Here is a 13,569-nt window from a genome sequence, read left to right as displayed (position 1 = left end):
GATTTCTGCTGCGACATTCGGATGGTAGGGTCAGAATTTGGCGTCAACAACATGAAAGCATGGATCCATCCTGCCTTGTATCAACGGTTCAGGCTGGTGGTGGTGGTGTCATGGTGTGGGGAATATTTTCTTGGCACTCTTTGGGCCCCTTGGTACCAATTGAGCATCGTTGCAACGCCACAGCCTACCTGAGTATTGTTGCTGACCATGTCCATCCCTTTATGACCACAATGTACCCAACATCTGATGGCTACTTTCAGCAGGATAATGCGCCATGTCATAAAGCTGGAATCATCTCAGACTGGTTTCTTGAACATGACAATGAGTTCACTGTACTCAAATGGCCTCCACAGTCACCAGATCTCAATCCAATAGAGCATCTTTGGGATGTGGTGGAACGGGAGATTCGCATCATGGATGTGCAGCCGACAAATCTGCGGCAACTGTGTGATGCCATCATGTCAATATGGACCAAAATCTCTGAGGAATACTTCCAGCACCTTGTTGAATCTATGCCACGAAGAATTGAGGCAGTTCTGAAGGCAAAAGGGGGTCCAACCCGTTACTAGCATGGTGTACCTAATAAAGTGGCCGGTGAGTGTATATTTCATAGTATTTCAATGTATGGCTAACTTACTCCAGATAGGTCTTGCCCGATGATTATTTTATCTGCTATACACTGACTAACATGTAATCAGAAGATTACTATATTCTTTTTCAGTCGCTAAAGTTGTGTGCACCAACATTCAGGCATAAAATGGATTTACAAATCAAACAGCACAAAAATGGGGAACTAAATGAAAGTTCAAGAACAATAAAATATAAGAATACAAAAAGTTTATTGGTTACAATGTGATTGGATAAAAAACATATATGGAACAATAAAAGGGACACTGGTTACAGGAGACAGAAGATCATACAGACCAGGTATCATGGAATACAGAAACTATATACTGCAGAATGCAGGACATATGAAGGAGACATAGTCAGTGTAAAGCATTATAGCAATAGATGTACCTGCACACATATCAGTAGTAAAATGGAATCAGCATATGCATCATCAGATGACTAAAATAGTCATTAGTACTTAGCAATTGGCATAGCTGAAAGTTGCCAAAACTGTATCCATAATTACCTGGTCGCTGAATTAGCCCCAACGCGCGTTTCGACCCGCCGGTCTTTCTCAAGGGGTGATGTTAGAAATGCCTGACCCAGAATTTAAACGCTGGCCAACCAATGAAGTGCTTAATGATGATAGCAGTCACCTGTGGAAGTGGCGCATGGCTGTCGGCATGCATCCACGTCACCGGCCGGATCGGGCGCTGACGTCATCGAGGCGGGTCACATGACCGCATCACATGACCACAGCACCACGCCTCCAGGCACGGAAGACATGGACCAGCGGCCGGCCGACATGCGCACTAGGTGAGGAGTGCAGGATGCAGAGGAAATACCCCCGTGCGGTATTGGTCTATACTCCAACTACAACACCAGATATAATGAGAGGTCTAGTAGGTACTCTCCATCAGAGGATGTACAGGACAATGTTGCAATCAGCATGCGATTCTCTAAAACGGTGGGAAGCCCAAAGCTGAATCTATACCTCCATCAAAAATAAATAATGAATTGAACATTAAATAGATTATTAGATATCATTATATAATGATACCCAAGACCAGGCATGTCGGTGGTGTTCGCCAGTAATTGGCCTCAATTCTCTCTGTATAGATATGATATATAGATATGATAATAATACTGAAAGTGGATAAAAGATTTGATTACTATGTGATGTCTCTGGAGTGCTGTGTATTGATGCGAATAGGATTAATTGGATGTGCATCTACGAAATGTGATATAAAGCATTGAGGCATGTTTAGTGTGGGGAAGGTGTTCGAGTGAAGTCGAATGCTGTGGATAGTGAGGATGAATGATAAGTGTATGTGTGTGAAGGGAAGAGAATGGGTTGGACGAAAGCGGTCAGCAGTGATCGTGTGAGGTTGTGCCGTACGTAAAAGCCACATGAGACCGATTGCAATGTGGAGAGAATGGTGAAGTGTGAATGTAGGAAGTGTAAGGATGAACAAGAATTTGTGAAGCTTAAGGAGGGCATATATAATATCTGTGCCCATGCTGGAGCCAAGTGAGTGAATAAAACTCAGGGGGGAAGGTGAGGAGGTGCAGTGATAAAACCATGACCAAAACGTGTGGAAGTGGGTGCAGGTGCAGTGACAAACCTGGTGAGGGAGGGTGCAGCAGGTGTAAGCATACTTACATAGTTCGCAAGAATGCAGGATGGATTGTTGGTGGTCAGTAAACCTATCTCTGGGATAAAGGTAGCGTGCTTGTAGAGACATCACGTAAACTTAACATGAATCTATAGATATTAAAACTGGGAGGTAATGGTCAACGCATGTTAATCAGCAAGCCTCTCCTAAGGCACTCATTGGGGTCAGATAGCCAACCTGGGCTGGATGGTCTGCCAAACAAAAATTTACAAATACCTGATATTGTGCATAACCTAGAACACTTATATAAAATGGAAAGTTAAAATCAATTAAAAAGTTAGATCATGAACATTCTGAATAGGGTGAAATGGGCCGATGCAGGAAATGCCTCGTTTCGAGCAAATAATGTAGATATCTTATAGGAATGCAGAGAAGCCAAAATTTTCATTTAAGCCTGCTGGGTGCACTGTATTCAGAGTCCAAATCCATTTGGACTCTGTCTGTAGTAGTTTCTGTTTTAATGCCCCTCCACGCATGTCAAGGTTGACGTGATCAATGCCCCGAATCTGTAAAAGATTTGGATTGCAGGAATGATACTTTTTGAAATGGCGAGGAATCGGTTTCAGTTTGTCACTCTGAGAGAGGTCCATAGTTGTTGCTTTGGAGATATCGTTGACATGTTCCCTGATTCTGACTCGCAACTCCCGAGTCGTCATGCCGATGTAAATTTGAGGGCATGGACAATGTGCAAAATAAATCACACCTCTTGTGTCGCATGTTATTTTGTGCCTAATCTTATACTCGCGTCATCTGATGATGCATATGCTGATTCCATTTTACTACTGATATGTGTGCAGGTACATCTATTGCTATAATGCTTTACACTGACTATGTCTCCTTCATATGTCCTGCATTCTGCAGTATATAGTTTCTGTATTCCATGATACCTGGTCTGTATGATCTTCTGTCTCCTGTAACCAGTGTCCCTTTTATTGTTCCATATATGTTTTTTATCCAATCACATTGTAACCAATAAACTTTTTGTATTCTTATATTTTATTGTTCTTGAACTTTCATTTAGTTCCCCATTTTTGTGCTGTTTGATTTGTAATTGTTATACATGGGGATTAAGTCCAACTCTCCTGGCGTATCAATGACAGATATTGACATAGGTGCTTGGTCACCTTGTTACATACTTTTAAACTTTGACCCTTCTTTCTAGCCACATATATTTTGATAATCATAAAATGGATTTATCCACTAACAGCATAGGAAATCCAAGATTACTTTTTTTAAACTATAAAACCAAACCAGTAAGAGGACATCTATTGTGACAGCCTTGACACAGCCCAGCTTCAGAACTAAAGTGGTCAGCCAGCATAGTATTGACTATGTAGTAGCATCTACCACTGCTCTATGTATCGTATGAACCTGAACTGATCTACAATCCCCAGTCATAAGGACTTGCGGTCCACCTTCCTGCCATTCACTGGGACATTTATCACCTATCCTGTGGACGTGACACAACCCATTTAGTTACTGGGTTTAGTGTTCATGTAAGTAGAATAATAAAACTGCTCTTCAGTTTCATTTCTTAGGACCTAAACCTCAGTATAAATAGTGGCTTCCCTTTTTTTTCTCTAAGATCAAAAACCCAAAAGTCCTTTGCTATTGTTATACAAAATGTTGTTTATCTTCAGGAAGATTGTTATTACCATTCCTATAGGGAAAAAAACAAATCTAAATTATTTATAGTAATTTAGTTCCAACCGCAGGAAATGTAGGAGGGATACATATGATACATAGGAAACTTCAGCCAGAAATTGAGTATGATGCTTCTCAATATGTGATTTTATTTATATTTATGGCAAATTTAATAGAATTATAAGAGTACAGAAATAATAAATTTCCAAATCTGCCCGGTTTTTGCATATGGCTGATCTAATCTAAATCCATAGTGAAATTTGCGGATGACTCTTCCATTATTATAGCATAAAAATGTTCTTAACTGTTACACATGTAAACATCTTTAATATCCATTTCATACTAGTAACAGATGGCTCTGTATCCGTTGGCTGCTGTGTTCCATTCTTCCTTTTTTCTGATCAACATATCTGGACAGCAGGAGTATCCAATATATTATTGAAAGTAAAAATAAATCACAAATAATAAAGCAATAAAAATTGTGATATAATTATCTTATTTTGTTACTGAACTTTCATAATAATCTACACTTTATAACTGCAGAGATATTATTTATTATGAAATATGTAAGGTTATATGATTACAAGATTTCAGGAAAAACAATGTCAATGTTAACTCCTTGATGTGGGATTCTACAGTGGTCATAAAGGGTACTTCATCTGTCATGCCGCCTTTCTACTGTGGCATGTCAAAAGAAGATTACAGGACACAGGGTCCTGCAAATGCCAGTGCCGGGCTGTGTTATCATAGCCCAGACCCGGCACTAACAACCGGGATTGGAAAACTTCCAATCCCAGACATTTAACCCCTTAGTAACCGTAGTCAAACATGGACCACTGGGTCTAAGTGGATGCAGAGGGAGCATGCTGCTGTAATCACAGGGTGTCACATGGTGATCCAAGGAAAAAATAAAATTATTATAAATATTCTAAAATTATTCAATTATAATAGATTGTTACATGATTTAAGTTCAACAATATAGGCATAACATTTTAGTTAGGATGAACCATGTCAGATTTGCTTTCTTTTTAAGCCCTTAACTACATGTGACGTATCTATACATCACATGTTGGCTGCGGGTATTCAGAGTGGACTGCAGCAAACACCCACCAGTAGCACCAGTGATCTGTGCTAGCCATCTTGGCTTTGATCGTCGCTCCTCGTGATATCATCAGGGATCGACAATCTGTTGTTATGACAGCCTCAGGTCTTTATATGACCCGAGGTTGTTTAGCATCTGATCATTCGTTACAATGTGCCAGTGGCACATTGTATGCATGGTCAGTGAATCTGTATGACCCGAGGTTGTTTAGCATCTGATCATTCGTTACAATGTGCCAGTGGCACATTGTATGCATGATCAGGGAATTCCCCATATACTACCATACTGTAGTATGGCAGTATATGGTAGGATCAATCAGACAGCCTAAGGTTAATAGTAAAACTGAAAAATATATAAAAATAAAACAAAAAGGAAAAAAAATCCAAAAATCACACTAATTTCCCTAGAACTGATATAAATATAAAGAGAAAAAAATCATAAACATGCTAGGTATCGCTGCATCCCAAAAATCCAATATTTCAAAATATAATGGTTATTACTGGCTTTCAACCCTGTAACAGAAAATAGCGCCCAAAGTCAAAATGCCACATTTTTTTGACAGTTTGCAACATATAAAAAATTTACTAAAAAGGGATCAAAAGGCCATACAGTCCTCAAAATGGTAGAATTGCAAACATCATATCATCTCGCAAAACATGACAGCTCTGTACATTGAAGTATGAAAAAGTTATTTGCACCAGCAGGTGGCAAAATGAAGAATTTTTTTTGTAGGAGGTTTAAATTTTTGTAAATATATGAAAACATTATAAAACCTATATAAATTTGGTATCCACATTATTGTACCGACCCAAAGAAAGTGAAATCTGTAATATACAAGCCCACAAGAAAATTGTGCAAATGCATTTTTTCACCAATTTCACCGCATTTGGAAACAAGCCCTCACAAAGCTCTTTACATGGAAAAAAGTTATAGATTGAAAAATAGAATGAAAAATGAAAACTCAAAAACGAAAAAGGGCCTCGACGATAAAGAGGACCTGTCACCTCTAAAAACTGCACTAGGAGCTGCTTAATAAAGTTAGTATCTCCTAGTGCTAGAACAGACGCCGCAGTGTTACACTGCTAGCGACATCAGAAACTTCTGATAACGCTAACAAACTCTGCCGCGATGTACAATAGAAAATGCCGGTCCGCGCTATAAGTGTTCGGGCATATTCATGAGGGAGCGGGGTTAGCGTGAAGCTTGGCAGTCACCGCCGGCCTATAGAGTAGGAGGGCAGCCCGGGGGTGAAGCAGCGCCACAGCGTTTTCTATTGTATAGCACTGCAGTGTTTTCTAGCGTTATCGTAGGTTTCCGATAATGCTAGCTGTGTAACACTGCGGCATCTGTTCTAGCAGTAGGAGCTGCTTACTTTACTAAGCAGCTCCTATTGCAGTTTTTAGAGGTGACAGGTCCTCTTTAAGGGGTTAAATATATTGCATTGAAAGAGATAATAAAAGTTAACTAGTAGGGCATATAAATCCAAAAATTGTGCTAATAAATACTAGATTTTGCCAAATTTGTAGCTTGTCATAGGAATTAACGATGAGAAGATAGATAAGAGACCTGGGCATTAACGTTGAAAATATGTGTGGAGATAAGGGGTTAATCAATTAATTTGTAGGTTTTATCATGTGGGATCATTTAACAAATGTAAAACATTATTAACCAAAGGTGAATATTTTGTACACATTTCATAATATACAGTGATTCTCTCCATGGGATAAGCCGGCTGATAAGGGATGGTTTCTATTGCAGTTTTAAGCTGTTATTACGCTGTTTCAGGGAGGTGAAGCACTACACTCCACAGTAATATCCTGCAGCATCTAAACCAGCAGCCCAAATCAGCTTCCCTTGAGGGCTGGATTTATTTGTATAAATCCCATCCACTATGCAGTGTCTGTAAATCATTGTATGGTACTCGTAATGGATTCCGCTGTGGCTGATTACTAATTGCCTAAGATATAACCACACATCACCAGATGGAGCCATCCATACACTCTGGCTAAGAAATTATACCACTGATGTCCGTAAATTAAATTATGTACAATAATAAGCAATGCCACAGAAAAAGCATTGAACTCACTTACTGAAATGTATTGAATACTCTGTATAAAAGCCTTTGTATCTTGTATGGATATTCTCAGTGGCGTAACTTGAAGCTGATGGGCCCCAGTGCAAAGTCCAGGCCCGAATGCATTGTATGGTTTATAATATTAATCTACTTATATGGAAATGTGACACCTTATGGGCCCCCTAAGGCTCTGGGCCTGGTTGCGACCGCACACTAGGCACCCCCTCAAGTTACGCCCCTGGATATTCTAGTTGCATACATTGGTCAGGTGTGACATTATTTTACATAAACAATCTGCATATCCTGCAGGTTCTGTGGGTTTGGTCTATAAACTCTGAGCTTTAGTTTCTTCCATAGATCTTGAGGTCAGGAGATTGGATGGGCCATTCTAGCAGCTTTACTTTCTTTCTCTGCAACCAATTTAGAGTTTCCCTGGCTGTGTGTTTAGGATCAGTGTCCTACAGAATTTTCCGTCCTTGTTTCCTCTTCATCATCCTGGTAGATGGCAGAAGAGTTTCGTGAAGAATTACTATTATGTGTCTGTTTATTTATTTCTGATTGCCATTGTCCTTAAATCCATTGTTATCTAGGCCTATTCAGAGAAAAATAAAGCAGTCATTCCGTTATTTGTTCAGAACTGTGTACCCAGAAGATAAGAATACCAAGATTGGCTTTTTATGGAATTCACCATAAAGTGTATGTGTTTTAGATAGCCAGGGACTGAGGTAAGTGACAATTTATGTATGGGATTGAAGAAAATGTAAGCGCTATAAAGAAGCAACAAGAATAAATACATTGCACAGCCTATAATTTGATCATTATGCAGTGGCCACTATTGTGGGTCATGAATACAAACATCTTGAAGGTCACAGGATTGTCACTTTCATTAGCACCAAATATGACTCTCAATATAGAGGGTCCATAAAATTTGGGAAAGGTCTCCCAGATTTTCTCCTATTAAGAGTTCTTACAATGGAACTCAGTATAGCCAGCACCGAATCTGAGCACAGCACTTTGTTATTCTCTTTTTATCTTAGTGATTAAATGCTATAGTTGTCAGATCCACAAATGTAAGCAATTTCACTCCACTGCTGCATCACAAGCTGTGAATTGACTGATGTGTGCCTCTAGATACAGGGAAGTGTCAGAATAAGTTACAAGTTCTGTCACAAAATTAACAACTCATGTGGGAAGATTAACAAATTATTTAACTTTTTTTAATGTAATTGCCATGTACTTCTATTATTATACTAATAGCAAGATCATCTACTTCCATTCTAGAGAGACGCAGTGGCACATACATTTTATTTTAAGTAATTGGTGTCAAGTTAGTAAAGCTTTTTCCCTTCAAATCCAATAGTTAAGCACTATGTATTATAGTCTGCTGGGGGCAGTATTTCAGTATTTTATATAAGTGATCAGACCCCCTAGGGTTCAAAAAACTCAAGAGAACAAGAGAACCGAAAGAACATTAAAAAACACGCCATCTATATCTATATCTATCTATCTATCTATCTATCTATATATATATATATATATATATATATATATATATATATATAAAATCCAAAATAATAAAAATGTTACATATCCCATCCCAAGCTATTCATCAAAAACTTATCAGTCTATTAAGAAAAAAAATCAATCAAAATATAAAAGTAACTATTTCATAGGGTGAATGCCACAATGAAAAAAAATAAGTCCAAGTGTGCAATTGCTGCTTTTGTGTTTTAATCAAAAGGTTACAAAGTTCTCAATATTAATGAAAACCTCAGCTCCTCCTGCAATTACCCTTTGCACATCTCTGTGCACTGAAGTGTTAAAAACTTACAGATATCAAAATATGGCAATTTGACCGTGCAATTAAAGCCATAAAAACAAAACCCATAATAATATCATGCTATTGCATTTTTTTTTCCACCTGATTTGAAGTAGTTTTCTTTTCCAGTTTCCCAGTATACTGCACAAAATATTAATTGGTGCTACTTGGAAATACAATTAGTTTCACAGATAACAATCCCTCATATGCCCCCGTAAATTGACAAATAAAATGTTTATAGCTTTTGGAATGTGGAAAGTGAAAAATCTAAATGCAATAACGCAAAAGGGTGTGGTCCTGAAGGGGTTTAAAAAGCACATGGCCAGAAACAAAAAATACTGACAACCAATAACACCCTAATGCAGGTCAACATCTGTAAAGAGTTTGTATGTTCTCTCCGTGTCTGTTTGGGTTTCCTCTGGGTCCTCCGGTTTCCTCCCACACTCCAAAATATACTGGTAGGTTGATTAGATTGTGAGCCCCATTAGGGGAAGGGATTTATTTGGCAATCTCTGTGTAGCCCTGCGGAATCTGTGTGCACTATATAAATTAAGGAATGATTCTTATTATTAGTGTGGTCAGCTTACCTTTAGAAGACACTACGCATGCTGAGAGCTGTTCACACACTAGAAGATTAATGAGTGACTACAGCTATGATCAAGCACAGTATGAGGATCTGTTCCAACGGATCCAGAACTTCATGCGACTTATTGCTTCTCTAAATGTCTTTAACTCATTTCCACATTGAATCCCTTAAAAATAACTAGGTTTCTTGCAGGATACAGGCGGTCCCCTACTTACCCGACTTACAGACAGCCATTAGTTACAGAAGGACCCCTATGCCCACTGTTACCTCTGTCAAAGCTCTCTGAATGCTTTACTATAGTCCCAGACTGCAATGATCAGCTGTAAGTTATCTGTTAGGAAGATTTATTGATAATCTTGGTCCCAGTACAGCAAAAAAATTTGACATTTTTGTCTGGAACTACAATTATAAAATATACAGTTTCGACTAGCATACAAATTCAACTTAAGAACAAACCTATGGAACCTATCTTGTACGTAATCCAGGGACTGCCTGTACACAACTATGTCCCACACTGTGCTCCAAACAATAACGTATAGCCCTCACAGCACAACTGACCATGATATGCATGCATTAATTTACTGCACACCAATAATTAAGTTTAATACAATATCAGTTCTTTATATTGCATACCACAAATAAAATTTGTGCCTAATTAAATCCCTGGTCCTGACCCACAAAATGTCAATATCCGGCAAAATAAAAGAAACTGATTACAAAATTCTAACACGCTGTTATAGGACCCCGGTGTTCCTCCATAGCATGTTCCCATCTGTACCACCAATATGCTGGCGCTGCCACTCTGCCCCTGGAACTATGCCCCATGTCTGGTGGGACTGCAAGGTTATAGCTTCCATCTGGTCGGCCGTCTGGGACCTATACAGGAACATATGTGGAGCCTCTGGGGATCTCACACCTGCTATTGCATTACTCTTGATGCTCCCGGGTCGCCTCCGCGACATTAAGAAAGGCACCCTGAGACACTTTTTAGTAGCCCTCAGGTTGGTGATCCCCAGACTCTGGAAGTCTACGACCCCCTCCCTATGCGACTGATGTGGGTTGAGGAAATAGATCACATCTGCCGTATGGAAGAACTTGAGCGTCGGACGGCAACCGGATGGAGGCTTATTTCTCCACCTGGTCTAAATGGACCCAGTGGAGAAACTCAGACTCTCTCAATAACTGTCTCTCTGGTGACCCCTGATGCTTACGGCACTTTCCATCTCTCCATCAAACTAGAAATTATTTCACAATGACCTGTGGAGCCAGGGGGGCCTCCCCCCTTTCCCTTTTCCCACCCTTCCCTACTCCCCCTCCTCCCTACCCCACTTCCCCATTGTTCTGGTTTCCACTATTTACTTAAAAGGTACCTTGAGCGCTTACATTTGTGTTATAAGTCTTTTCTCATGATCGCTTTATGGGGTTGCGTCCCGAACATTCTGACCGCCATGTAGGTCACTTGGTACTCCTGTTTCTACTGTCAATATTATTGTTACTTTTACTTGTCACTCAGTTTTTCAAAAACCTTCTATTGAACCATAAAATTTGTGCCTAATTTACATGAAGCACTTCCTTGTGGATACTTTATATATGTAGCACCCCATAAATAACATATATGCAGTTCCCCCACATCAGAGCTATGGCCCCCCTAGGCTGTAAAAACAATAAAAGAGTCTTACCCTCCTGCAATCCTTTGATTGACTCTTCACCTGGCTCTACGCCTGCGTTTTTTCACTTCTGGTAGGACTCAGACAGCATTGGGTATTGTATAGTATAAGTATGCGCACTGGCTGTGTCTTAGAGGGAGTGCACTGATAGGTATCTCTGCTGCACTCTTCTCAGAATCAAAAGCATCTCTGTCTTAAAGATACAGATGGTTTTGATCTTCTTATTAGTGGTATGTAGTTCTAAGCAAGTATCAACCATATTATAATACGCCATTGTCTAACAGGTGGGGATGCACATTTTGCTATACATCACAGCATGCCCAAAGCTATTACACATTTTCACTTTGAAACTAATGTTGGGCTTTGAATCACCCAAAACTGTTTCTTGCCATTGGTGCCAAGTGCTTGTATACATGGTAAAATGCTCAGCAAAATGATCCATATTTGCTTTGGGTCCACTGTTCTTCAGTGTCAAATCTTCACAACCTGACACCAGTCCCTGGTAAAGTCAAGGTCATTTATTAGACTTTACACTCAAAACTATCCAGAATTTTACACTGAAATATAATAGTTTACACATCTCAAATGGATTTTTAAATCCTTATTACCAAAAATTGATGGACGCGAGGACTTGCAGGTAATATAGCTCACAGCCATTTTCACTTCTCAAATTTTAATTGAAAGTAAGGAAATCAATTTTATATAATATATAGAAGGATAATAATATTTCTATCCAATATTCCTAAATATTGGCACTTAATAATGCATTGAACATGATTGTATCCATTGGTCCTCCGTAAAAGAGCATATTCCATCTAGCATTGATTCTCTATAGAAGAAATGTCATCAAGAAGCAGTTACAAATAAAAAAAAAAGACCCTGAGAGATCACTGCCTATTACTGCACATCATTGTCTATTGATCCTCATCATATTAGAGAGCCCTGAGAGATTGGTGCCCATTATTTCTCATTACTTCTCATTCAGGCACAAACTTGTAACACAAGGTGGATTCTGCTTCATTTCTCTGCATGGCCAAACTACATGTGGATACCTGAAGACATCACTCTGATAGATAGCTATGAAACAGACAGCTAAGTATAATATACCATCAATACATGAAATGGATACATTATATATGAATATATGAGAGATTGATATACTGGTAAAATGAATGGATATTCACATTTACATGCCTGTTCTTGATCATTAGACTGTGCAAAAGGCCACACAACAAGTTGACAACAGAGCTAACATTTTGTTGGATGATCGCATGTTTATTCTGGCTGAAAAATTGGTGGCAGTGTTTCTCTACTTGTAGACAGGAGGATATGCTGCTGAAAATATGCAAACTGTATTGGGAAATATTATTACCTTAGCAGCTGACATGGAAAACGGTAAGCGGGTTTACATGGGCACTAATGCAAATAGTTAGTGAATTACCGTATTTTCCGGGCCATTAGGCGCACCGGAATATAAGGCGCAACAGTCCGATGCGCCTTATATATGTAATAATTCCATATATAAGGCGCATCGGACGCGGCGACGCGGGGAAGGTGAGTGGGGAAGGTGAGGGGGAGGTGGAGGAGGGCAGCGGACCATACTTACATAGGTCCCCGCTACCGGAGACAGCAGATCTCCAGCGGGAACTGCAGACCACGCGGCAGAAGTTGTTCGTGCCGCGTGGTCTGCAGTTCCCGCTGGAGATCTGCTGTCTCCGGTAGCGGGGACCTATGTAAGTAGGGTCCGCTGCCCTCATATAGGGCGCACCGGACTATAAGGCGCACTTTGGATTTCCAAGGAAATCCAAGGCTTTTAAGTGCGCCTTATAGTCCGGAAAATACGGTATATGCAGTAATCGTGTTACACTACCTCTGTGTGTATCATTAGTAGCAGTAGTTCTGTGAAAAATGCATTTATTTTCAAGAATTGTAGCTGGACTCAAAGCACTCACAGCACACACCACACTATGCTATGAGTCATTGCTGTAGCAGGGTGCTGTGTTCAGTTAAAAGATCTCACAAACCAGTGCACCAGACATCCCCTTTTCCAGATACAATACTGGAATATAAATGCATTTTTCACAATTTTGCGACTAAAAACACACAGAAAGGTAAGGTTACACAGTTCTACAGTTCTGCTACCTAATAACATCTGCAGTTTTACATGGTCAAAACTGAGGACAGATTCACTTGTGTGTTTAAATAAAAAAATGTTGTAATATATCTTATTTGAGAAAAGTGCTTCCTTCTCCACTTCTTTATCTGATTTTCTCTGAAAGCTAAAGCTGGCTAAAAGGCTAAGAAGTGGGACCAAGGAGCCAGTTGGTATTTATATATGAGATTTGCTCAACTGCTGCTGTTTTTGTCAATTGATAAAATGATTGCATTGCAT

The 13,569-nt window shown here is 39.5% G+C and overlaps 1 long non-coding RNA gene across 2 annotated transcripts in view; it reads left to right on the top strand.

The window, feature by feature from the left end:
- The window catches only part of LOC140132909 (uncharacterized), a 74,567-nt gene that overhangs the window by 7,621 nt on the left and 53,377 nt on the right, over positions 1-13,569 (top strand). For both annotated transcript variants that reach the window (XR_011855740.1, XR_011855741.1), the window contains exons 3-4: positions 7,696-7,830; positions 12,163-12,572. This is a non-coding gene — a long non-coding RNA (uncharacterized lncRNA). The remainder of the gene's footprint in view (positions 1-7,695; positions 7,831-12,162; positions 12,573-13,569) is intronic.

The sequence above is a fragment of the Engystomops pustulosus genome, chromosome 5 (assembly GCF_040894005.1).
Source record: "Engystomops pustulosus chromosome 5, aEngPut4.maternal, whole genome shotgun sequence".
NCBI lineage: Eukaryota > Metazoa > Chordata > Amphibia > Anura > Leptodactylidae > Engystomops > Engystomops pustulosus.
The sequence above is the reverse complement of the archived record's forward strand: the minus strand, read 5'-3'. Positions and strand labels throughout refer to the sequence as shown.